This window comes from Xenopus tropicalis, unplaced genomic scaffold, assembly GCF_000004195.4.
Source record: "Xenopus tropicalis strain Nigerian unplaced genomic scaffold, UCB_Xtro_10.0 Sca7, whole genome shotgun sequence".
NCBI lineage: Eukaryota > Metazoa > Chordata > Amphibia > Anura > Pipidae > Xenopus > Xenopus tropicalis.
Window position 1 is genome coordinate 29,041 of NW_022279353.1, and position 12,119 is coordinate 41,159.

The following is a 12,119-nucleotide window of genomic DNA, read 5'->3' on the forward strand; positions in this document are numbered from 1 at the left end:
ATTCACACGGACCCCTACTGTCTTAGTAGCTGAGGTTAAAGGAGAAGGAAAGTCATTTTGGCATTTTACTGCCAATAGATTTGCCACATTAGTGCCACCTAGAACAATGTATTTATTCTGCAGAAAGCATTACCATACCTGAGTAAACAGCTTTAGAAGCTTTCTCCCTTTGCTTTAAAAGAGCAGCTGCCATTTTAAGTAGCTTTCTGCCTGCAGTCTAGCTGTTATAGCTGAGATCACACATTCCCAAGGGGGGGGGGGGGAGTTCTTAGCATTCTGGTGGGAGGGGGAGCATGAGAGAGGAGAGAACGGCGCAGACTCTGGCCCAGGGAATTAAGGCTGTTTCTGAGAGAGGAAGTCAGACTCTGGAACATCATGTTTACAAAAAAGGAGACCAGAAATCCTGTGTTTCTTTTGAGGACTCAAAAGAGGACTCAGTGCAGCATTACTGTGAGTGCTTATGGCTGTATTTACATAGACCTTTCTGATAAAGCTTATTTAGTTTTTACCATTCCTTCTTCTTTAAGACATGTATTTAGCAGCATTATTCAAACAATTATTTCACTTTTTCAGACACACACATACACACACACACACGAGAACATATAAAACAAAACAAAAAAAAAAGTACAGTACTTACTGTAACATCTGAAATAGCAACACATTAATACACCACATGTACAAAAAAATATATTTTTTGTGTAACAGGTAGGTGGGTCAGAAGAAATCCCTTCAAATACCACAGCTACTGACCTGTAGAACACTGAGGCCCTCTCTCTAAGCTGGTCCCTAAGGATGGTGTTGTTGGAAGCTGATCTTTAATTCTCAGATTATAAGCACCTTGAGAAATGATATAGCACAGGGGCAGAACTTTAGACATCTTTAGTGAAATGGATCACCTCCAGTGGAATCTTCTTAGGGAGTAGAATTAGTCTGATTCCCTATCCAGCTGAACGTTACACTTGATTAATGTCAGGGACTTTCGGGTGCGCCTAGGGAGGTAGAAAAGCAGCCGGCAGGAGCTCCGGACTGTGACTTCTTCACAGCAAATTTTTTGGGCGGTTTTGTGGATTTAGCCACAAATCCATACCCAGACAAGAATTTCTCTCATCGCTACTTTTCAACAACATACAAAATTTGTTTGTCTTCTGCTTTAGCTTTCTGGCGCTGTACCAGCCACCTAGTGGTGATCCTGCAGCCTTTGTGTGGTCTTTGGAGGTGGAGGGCAATTCATTGGCAGCTCCTTGATCCTGTAGTGTTGATTTCTCAGGCTGCTCCATCTCATTGTCCCTGCAGTCAGGGGCAACTCCAGCAGGCCTAGTCTGCATTTGGTCTTTGGAGTTCACTCCTGTTCCTGAAAAATATTTACACTTAGGATTAATAGACATTCATTTATGGCCCATTTTTAGAACTGCAGCTTGGGGGTAGGGGCATCCTTCAGGTGCCTATATGGCCGCAGGATACTGGCTGATGGATAGTACAGTACAGCACACCTGTCTGCACGTGCACCCATTGCGGGCTGAAAGGCAGGACTGAGAACCAGGGGCTAATGGGTTTTGTTTTTGTATTTTTTGAATATAAAAAAATTGCACTGCCGCTTCATTAATCATTAATGAAAGAAAATAGGTAGTAATGAAAAAGGATGCTATGCCACTGGTAGGAAACGGGGACAGGGACAAAAGAATAATTACTGTATATATACAGGTATCGGACCCCTTATCCAGAAACCCATTATCAAGAAAGGCCATAGACTCCATTATAAGCAAATAATTCACATTTTTCAACATGGTTTCCTTTTTCTCTGTAATAATAAAACAGTACCTGTACTTGATCCCGACTAAGATATAATTACCCCTTATTGGGGAAAGAACAGCCCTATTGGGTTTATTTAATGGTTAAATGATTCCCTTTTCTCTGTAATAATAAAACAGTACCTGTACTTGATCCCAACTAAGATATAATTACCCCTTATTGGGGGCAGAACAGCCCTATTGGGTTTATTTAATGGTTAAATGATTCCCTTTTCTCTGTAATAATAAAACAGTACCTGTACTTGATCCCAAATAAGATATAATTAACCCTTATAGGGGGCAAACCAGTCCTATTGTATTTAATTACTGTTTAAATATTTTTTTTAGTAGACTTGCGGTAGGAGATCCGAATAATGGAAATACCCCTTATCCGGAATACCCCAGGTCCCGAGCATTCTGGATAAAGGGTCCCATACCTGTATATATGCTCTGTAATGTTCAAAATATGTCAAAACTATATAGCAATAGAGCCTAATATAACATTGGCAATAATTTCCTAGGAACTTGCTTGCTGCTCAACCCTTATCAAAAGTGTAATGCAGTAATAATAAAAATCATAAAATAATTTAAAATTACAAAAGTCAAATTCACTGTGGTGGTACCAATTTGATAGGTACTCGCCTGTGTACCTAGCTGGGACCCCAGCCTAGGGTACTTTTATTGGAGTACCACATCTAGTGCAATGGAAAAGTAGAAGGAGATGGTGGTGCTGCATTTTAATGAAAAGTACCCTGGAATGGTGCATTTATTTGGAGAAGAGGAAGGCTGACCTAGATGTTAGAGTCACTGGAGGTTGGCCTAAAATTAAAGTTAATTTGCCTTTTGTGGTTCTGTAAGCCTAGGCCTGAATTACTTTCTCCATGTATAACACAGATATTGCTCCAATTCCACATTTAGATTACCTAGTATATACTTCTTTACCACGTAAACCAGGATAACGCCAAAGAATAAAACCACTGGAATGTAGCACAAATGAAGTCTCTTGAAATTGTTTTTATCTGAATCTGTAATTAATGAGAACATAAACATGTTATTGTATCTGTTTTTATTGAACTTTCTAATGGCTGCAAGTATATATATATATATATATATTTATATTTATGATATCTGGCGATGAGCTGATGATCAATAGTATTTCCAGGGATATAAGAAAAGTAAGCAGCTTATAACTATAGATTTTCCTGTACCCCCTACACTGTACTGCACAATAAAACAGCACTTTTAAAAGGCTATGCATGTTTGATATTGATAAAATAAGATAAATGTGATGGTGTAATTACATGCCATGCCCCCCCACCAAAAAATCTTTGAAGGGGCCCAGCACACACAGCAATCCCTAGGTGGCCTCCCTACCCTGGCCCTTACTCACGCGTGCCATAATTACTGGGGTTGGAGGGGGGGCTGGGACGGAAGGGGTTTCATTACAGCAGACTTCGCAGTCTGCACCCCCCTGTTCCGCAGACCCTGCGTATTTATGTGGCTGGAAACATGTGTGCATAAGAAAGATGATGATAGATAGATAGATAGACCATTGTTAATCACCATTGATGTGCAGCTGACATTGTTCTTCAACAGTAAAAGAACATTTTTTCTTAATATCCAGGTTTTGAGCCTCTAGAAGATACCTCTTCCCCCATGATTCTCTGGGCAGTGATAATTGGACGCTGCTGCCATGTTTGTAAGGCACATATCCAATCGTCTCATTCCATTTCTTCCAGCTCAGTGTCGTTGTATTGTTTGGAACATAAGAAGTATAGGCAGTAACGTTGCACCATTCAGGGGTAACCGAGTGCACCTTATATTCAATGTGTAGGGAAGGAGAGGGCTCTGTATTAAGAAATAGAAGTATAAATATTACATACATGCACACTGGAAACATATGCATTGCAAACAAGATAATAAAGATATAAAATAGCAACAATTACAGTACAGTGCACAATACTGACAGGGAGAGGGGGGCTTAACTCAAGGTGAAAAAAGTATTGTTGATAGGTATGGCAATGGCACAATGGTATTATAACCTAGCAACAATCAATGGAAAGATGGGTAGAAGAGCTCAGCATTCTGGTTGCCTGACACTTAAGACAAGTTAAGCACTCCCTTTAAGTAATGAGCCTTCCTAGTCTGGATGGGACCAATCCCAAGGGAAGTACTCAGGCTACCCTGCAGGCCTCTGTTCCTCCTACTAATCCAAAATGGCCTTCAACCCGAGTCCCCTCAGCCACTGCTCATCCGGACCCCTACACTGAAAGGAGTGCAATCCATCTGCCTCTGTGTGCAAGGGGCAGGCATTGTCCCCAAAATGCCCCAAATTGGAAAACAAATTTACTTATAGAATGATACATACCCAGGACTCTGAGAATAAATTCTACTTCATGTTTTTCCGTTTCTTCTGCAAATTTGCAAGATATTTTCAGACTTCCAGAATCCTTCATTCCAAGGTTGCTCAGCTCTATAGAGTCATTTATTATTTGTATTCGACCCTTAAACTGCACATTTAGACGATTACACTGGCTGAACCTGCATGTTCCAATGAGCTGAAAATTGGGCTTTTCCAAGCCTCGCCACATGATGTGTATTGTTTCTGGATTACCTTCCGTTAAATGTAGAGGTATCTGGATAGAACTGTTCACACTCCCTGTGAGTCGTTCGATATCCATTGATTTATCTGTAACAGGAAAGAACATGAACTGCTTAGAGCTCTAAGTAAAGTCTGTCCACTGGTATTAATCACTTGTCAGCTTTATAAAGAGTGTTTGAATCTACTGCAGAACCACAGCTGACCCTGGGGGGGGGGGGGGGGGGGGCAGAGAAGAGGGGGGGCCTAGATTGGTCCAACAGCCAATCAGATGCTTTGCTCTGGTTTTCTAACAGTTGAAATCTAATTGCTGATTGGTTCTGGGCAACATCACTGGAAATGCTCTACTTTTTACACAGCATGATAAATATACCCCTAAATCTGTTTTCCTTCCAATTACTGTGTATGTTGGGGGGTTTGGCTGTACTATGAGTTTGGCAGAGGGGTCACCAAATATGGCTTAAGGTGGGGGGGGGGGGCTCTGCAAATGTATTTTGCCCTGACTGGAATCAAACTCAGGACCCCAGCACTAAAGCAGCAGTGCTATTTACACCATAAAAAGCAGTGTTAAATAAATTGCAAATATTTAAAGTGGTGTTTTTTTCTTGTACACCCCCTCCCCAATCAAAATATTTGACATTGTTATTTAACATCATTATTTTTTTAGTTTTTCATATGGAAAAATTCAGGTGTAAAGTAAAGTCAATTCTGGTGGCAAAAAACGATGTAAGAAAGCAGCTCTGGATGATCATCATCGTTTTAAAGTTGCTGTGTCTTTTTGTGATGGAATTTTATGTGGCAAGGGTTAATTTTACAAATTTAATTTAAACCCTGCCTGATAAATATTCTTTATTACACAGTGATGCCTGGCTATCAGATGTTTGTATGTATATCTTTATTTATATATTGCTACTTATGTACGCAGCACTGTACAGTAGAACAGTAAATTAATACCACAAACAGGGGGTTATTACAGGTATGTAAGGTACGGTTGCAATAAGTTAATCAAAGAGACAAGAGGATGGAGGTCCCTGCCCCGTAGAGCTTACAATCTATATGGGAGGGTAAGAGTCAAAGGCACAAGAGGATGGAGGTCCCTGCCCCGTAGAGCTTACAATCTATATGGGAGGGTAAGAGTCAAAGGCACAAGAGGATGGAGGTCCCTGCCCCGTAGAGCTTACAATCTATATGGGAGGGTAAGAGTCAAAGGCACAAGAGGATGGAGGTCCCTGCCCCGTAGAGCTTACAATCTATATGGGAGGGTAAGAGTCAAAGGCACAAGAGGATGGAGGTCCCTGCCCCGTAGAGCTTACAATCTATATGGGAGGGTAAGAGTCAAAGGCACAAGAGGATGGAGGTCCCTGCCCCGTAGAGCTTACAATCTATATGGGAGGGTAAGAGTCAAAGACACAAGAGGATGGAGGTCCCTGCCCCGTAGAGCTTACAATCTATATGGGAGGGTAAGAGTCAAAGGCACAAGAGGATGGAGGTCCCTGCCCCGTAGAGCTTACAATCTATATGGGAGGGTAAGAGTCAAAGACACAAGAGGATGGAGGTCCCTGCCCCGTAGAGCTTACAATCTATATGGGAGGGTAAGAGTCAAAGGCACAAGAGGATGGAGGTCCCTGCCCCGTAGAGCTTACAATCTAGATGGGAGGGTAAGAGCCAAAGGCACAAGAGGATGGAGGTCCCTGCCCCGTAGAGCTTACAGTCTATATGGGAGGGTAAGAGTCAAAGACACAAGAGGATGGAGGTCCCTGCCCCGTAGAGCTTACAATCTATATGGGAGGGTAAGAGTCAAAGACACAAGAGGATGGAGGTCCCTGCCCCGTAGAGCTTACAATCTATATGGGAGGGTAAGAGTCAAAGACACAAGAGGATGGAGGTCCCTGCCCCGTAGAGCTTACAATCTAAATGATGCAGACAAAACTATGTTCTGTAATGGTCCATGTTCCATGATGATGAGGACTGAATTTGATCCCAAATGGATGCCCATGGTTTAGTCCAAATTTGTTTAGTCTGACCTGCAGGTTTTGTGCCAGCCCACACATCACCATTCTTAAACAGGAACCAAGTGCAAGGATTCTTACATTGCCAAGCAAAAGTCACTGCATGTTTATTGCCTGGCAGAACACAAGTAAAAAAAACTCCTTAGGTTTTCCTCCAACACGTGCATATAAATATTGATACTTTTGCGTTCCATACAGACACCCACACATTCACAGGAAATGGGTTTTGTAAAGCTACATGTTGAGGCAACTGTTCTTGGAACAGGCAATATAAAATGATTTTCCCCATGGGTATGGTTCTGCAGAGGGTGTGGGTGAGACCGTGCCATTTAAATTTATAAGAAAAAAAAACCAAAACACTTTAATTAAGTGTTTAAGAAGAACGCTGATTTTTTAAATCACAAAAAAGTTGACATACTCCTTTGTCATTAACAACAATGAGCCCCTCTGCACTCACCCATTACCAATATATTTATATGGAATTAAGTCATTCTGTGCATTAAGCTACCAAGAAATTCCTTCCCAGGAGCAGTGACCAGCTCCATGTTGTAGCTCCCACCCTTCCCAGCAACAGTCAGGTGATCCCAATGGGCCAATAAAAGGGCAGCCATTTGAGGGTTTAAACATCTGGCATTAGCCTAAATGGACAAGAGGAAGGAGTGAGGTGGTCCATTGGAGTTCTATGACCTGTATCAAAGCACACAGCCTACAATATCCCTATATTTTACAACAGGGGGTACATTTTTCACTATATATAAAAGAGAAAATGGAGCACAACCTACAAACGAACAACTGACCTAGGTGCTGGCTAGAATTGAACAGAATGCTGCACACACAAAAGGCAAAAAGTGTTTATTGATCCAACATTTCGAGCACTAACTGTGTTCTTCTTCAGGGACAAACCACATATAAATATATAGTATTTTATGTACAATTATATTCAGAATGCCTGGGGCTAATGGCCCCTCCTGATATTTTAAAATGAAACGCACTTTAAGTGATTTACATGGAGCAGTGAAAGTTGGACTTTTATGGATCACCTCCCTCAGCCACAGTGCATTTCATATTATAAGGAGCCATGACAGGAAACATATAACAAAGCACCCAAAATACCTTTTAATATGAATCACCACAGATATAATTGCATGAGAATACTGCATTTTTGTACAATTACTTCAGAAGTCAGTTTTTCCTGTAGAGATTCACACGGAGCAATTCGAAGATATTTTCACGGATTCTGTAGCCTGTGGGGAGCAAGATTTCTTGAGGGCTACAAAGTGCCCTGTCTGCCATTGCTCACAAAATGAATGGGAGTAAGGGTAGTTTTGCCTATTAGCTATTAGCCCGAAGCAGAGCAGTGGCAGCAGCATAGAAACATAAAGGGAATATTAGCTGTCCGTATCTTGTAACCTGCCCATTGTGCTTTTGATTGACTTCTGGGGGGGGGGGGTGACATCACTCCAACTTGCAGCGCAGCAGTAAAGGAAGAATAAAGTATATCAGAGCACAAGCCCATTTGTTTTAGTTTAAGATAAAAGTATGTGACTAGTGACTTCAGGTTACAGTATAAGCAGCTGTGGCAACCCTTACGGCATCTCCTGGTTTTGAAAACTGCTAATTCAAGTTATAAATTAAAAGTGGAAAACATATTGTCATTTTGACAAACGCACGGAACTTAGTGCATAAAGTGGATGCCTCATACATACATTTAATAACAACTCAACAATAATACCAGCAACTCTAACAGGCTAACCCAATCACAAGCTGAAATACAAAAAAAATGGTTCTTACCGGATTTTACAGATTTTGCTGTATCATCTGTATTTATCCAAAATGAGCAAAGCAACAAGACGATGTTTTTGCAGTGCTTCATTTCTGCAATGGAGTATACAGGTAGGTGTGGCCATTTCATTAAATTATAATTATAAAACATTCCATTAACATTCCAATCTTGCCGTTACACGCAGACAACCTGCCCTTCAGTCTAAGAACCAGGTACCCCAGTTCTGGACTTCCACACAAGGCATGAATTGGGCTTTGGGTCTGCCTTCTATTGTTGACTCTCTTCTTGTCAGCCATTCATGTGTGGCACAAGTGATCATCATAAGAACATTTAATAGATTAGCAGATGCAGCAACATTCAACTTGATATAGGCTATACAGCCTGAGTAGAGAAATAGTAGGTGGTGTGCCAACTGCTAAAAACCTATTTGCTATACGAACTGCTATAAATCATAGGTCAAAGAAAATCTTGATTATGAAGCCTAAATTGTATCCCTGTATAAATAAAAAAAATTAAAAATGCACCTGATGAATGTTGTGATTTTTTTTCAAAGGCAAGTGGCTGCCAACACTTAGTCACAACAGAACAGGTGCTGGCACTGAAGTGGATCAAGTGTCTGGTAAAGGTAACCATTGTGAACAAGCCAGCATTTACCTTGGAAAAAAAGCTATGGAATTTTGTGAGTACTTGTCCTCAAACACTGGCGATTTACTACACAGATTACAGGGTATGACCTTGCCCTATGGAGCATTTCTGGTAACCTGCAATGTAGAAACTTTATATGCATCAATTGCCCACAGATGGGGCAACTAGTGATGAGCCAAACTGGCAAACAAATTTGCTTATCTCTACTTGCAACTCATTTTTGTCTAGATAGCAAGAGTGATTAGGATGATCAGTATAAGTGCTTTTTAATGGAAATCGTTGAGTTCTGTCTTACTCGTAGTATGTTTGTGTAGGGGTTTACCAAAAATGGGCCCTAAGGACAGACACCCCTAGGACAGGCCACAGGGTGGTCCGGATCTGAGGGTGCCTAGGCGAGAGTACCGGGGTGGGTCCCTGTGGTGAGGCTGCCTAGCGTGAGTACCGGGGAGAACTCCAAGAGGGAGTGTCTCTTGGCGAGAGTACCGGGGAGATCACCTAGAGGGGAGCATGTGGCGTGAGTACCGTAAGTTACCCAACAGGAAAAGGTTCTCAATGAGAAGTGAGGAGTAAATGCCCTGCTGTGAATGAATTGTATGCCACTCCTGGAGAGGTTCTGCCTTAATAAAGGACACATATCTGATTCATCATATTATCTGTGTAACTGGATCTTCCCTGCACAAGGGATCACCTACCTGCTGGTAAGCAACTACCCCAAGGGAGGGGCAAGGTACTGGGAGTTGAGTAGATCCCAGGTAGAGGTACTATTGGAACATTAAGTTCCCAGGGGGTGGATTATAGTTCCACAAGATCATCCCTGGGTGGAGGCACGCCTTTAAGGGAGAAATCCCTGTTAACCCCCATAGTAAGCGGGGGCTCAGGACTCCTGTAGCGCCAAGTAACAAGTAATCAGCAGGTAGCAGCACAGAAATCTGTAAAAGTGGGCTACATTTGTATTCAATCAGAAATACTACTGTCAAGGAGTGGTGATGGATACCTCCTATGCCCCTACATATGCTAAATTTTATATTGGGGTGGCGGGATGCATTTAGAGAAGATACTGTATGTCACTTATTCATTCATTTTGTCTATGTTTGGTAGAAGTTAATGACCTGCTCTTTGGATATGAAATAGTACATCAGTTTCTCAAAAATGAATAGCAATCATCTGATTGGTTGCCAAGGGTTACTGCCCAGGTGCAGCTTTGCCCAATGTTTATAAATGATCCCCTTTTTTAAAAACTTACTCAATAGCAGATATATGTGTGTCATTGACCATTACGACAGTTCCACCAGGGGCTCTACTTTATGAGGGCAATGTAAAAATAAGTCTAAAATATATGACAAATCTACAATTCCTTTTAAATTTACATGGCAACACAGAAGAGTTTGTGTGCCTACTACTGTGTGCATGTCCAGAATTATATGGCAGCACTCTACTCATCATTTCTATAAAAAAATAAAAATTAGAAAATCCTAGGACAGCTCCCATTGACTTCTACATGAGCTCACCCTGCCTTAAAGCCACGGAGTGGGGATTTATATGTAAAATGGAGAAAACAGATCCCCCCACAACCACGGGGTCTGCTTCCTCTATTGTTACGCCACTGGTGGGATCCATTATTAGGAAACCTATTATCCAGAAAGCTCAGAATTACAGCCATCTCCCCATATTATGTTTGTCTGCCACCTCTGCAGACTCACCTCTCCTCTGGCATGTAGAGCATCCCTGGTCCAAATTATTCTCTAAGAAACCTCCCATTGGACCCTTTGGGCAGTATGCAGGTGCAAACCTGTCACAGCAAACAAACAGCAACACTCAAATATGTGAGCCATCAACTGGCAACTCCTGGTTACCCATGTTTTAAAGGTTACATCAGCATAAATAATTCAAACTTGAAAAACCAGTGCACACAATAAGCATTAAGGTTAGGGAGGGAGAAGGGCCATAAAAATCTTAAAAGCGCTTTGTTACGATTACTGCGCTTCCAGCTGGACATGAATTTAATTGTGGCTAAAAGGTGTCACTCGCTGATATTATATTCATGGTTTCTTGTACCGGCCCCATACAGACTAAACATCACTGCTGTGTGACCTGTGCCTGCCCAGATAGCCCCAAATGATAAATGGAGTACCCTAAGACAAACAAGTCATTTTTGGACTTGTTTGACAGGTAATAAAACCCATTACCGTTTTTTTTATACCAGGTATGGATTCTGATGTTTTTACTCATCTTTTACTCCCCCACATGGCATGGATCTTATTAAACAGGGCGAGGCATCACAGGTTGTGACCCCCTTTACATGTGACTGGTTTCAGACCTGACTCACGAGATTCCTGTATGTATCTGTTTCTGGAACTGGCAGAATGTTTATTGATTTCCTTGGCCTGCTGTATTAATCCTTAGCTGGCCTTTACGATTACTCTATTCTCGGCGCAAAAAATGTCCTCCTTATAACAGAAAGCACTAACAGGCCTTAGGCTACACACATAGCATTGCCTTAAATCCAGAGATGGGAAGCCTTAACCCTGCCTGTTTGTGCCATACTCTGCCTGCCCTGTGCTGCCTGTGTGTGCCATACTCTGTCTGCCCTACCTTTCCTGTCTGTGCCATACTCTGCCTGCCCTATGCTGCCTGTGTGTGCCATCCTCTGCCTGCCCTACCCTGCCTGTGTGTGCCATACTCTGCCTGCCCTATGCTGCCTGTGTGTGCCATACTCTGCCTGTCCTATGCTGCCTGTGTATTCCATACTATGCCTGCCCTACCCTTCCTGTGTGTGTCATACTCTGCCTGTCCTATGCTGCCTCTGTGTGCAATACTCTCCCTACCCTACCCTGCCTGTGTATGCCATACTCCGCCTGCCCTATGCTGCCTGTGTGTGCCATACTCTGTCTGCCCTACCTTTCCTGTGTGTGCCATACTCTGCCTGCCTATGCTGCCTGTGTGTGCCATCCTCTGCCTGCCCTACCCTGCCTGTGTGTGCCATACTCTGCCTGCCCTATGCTGCCTGTGTGTGCCATACTCTGCCTGCCCTATGCTGCATGTGTATTCCAAACTATGCTTGCCCTACCCTTCATGTGTGTGCCATACTCTGCCTGTCCTATGCTGCCTGTGTGTGCCATCCTCTGCCTGCCCTATGCTGCCTGTGTGTGCCATACTCTACCTGCCCTACCTTTGTGTGCCATACTCTCCCTACCCTACCCTGCCTGTGTGTGCCATACTCTGCCTGCCCTATGCTGCCTGTGTGTGCCATCCTCTGCCTGCCCTATGCTGCCTGTGTGTGCCATACTCTACCT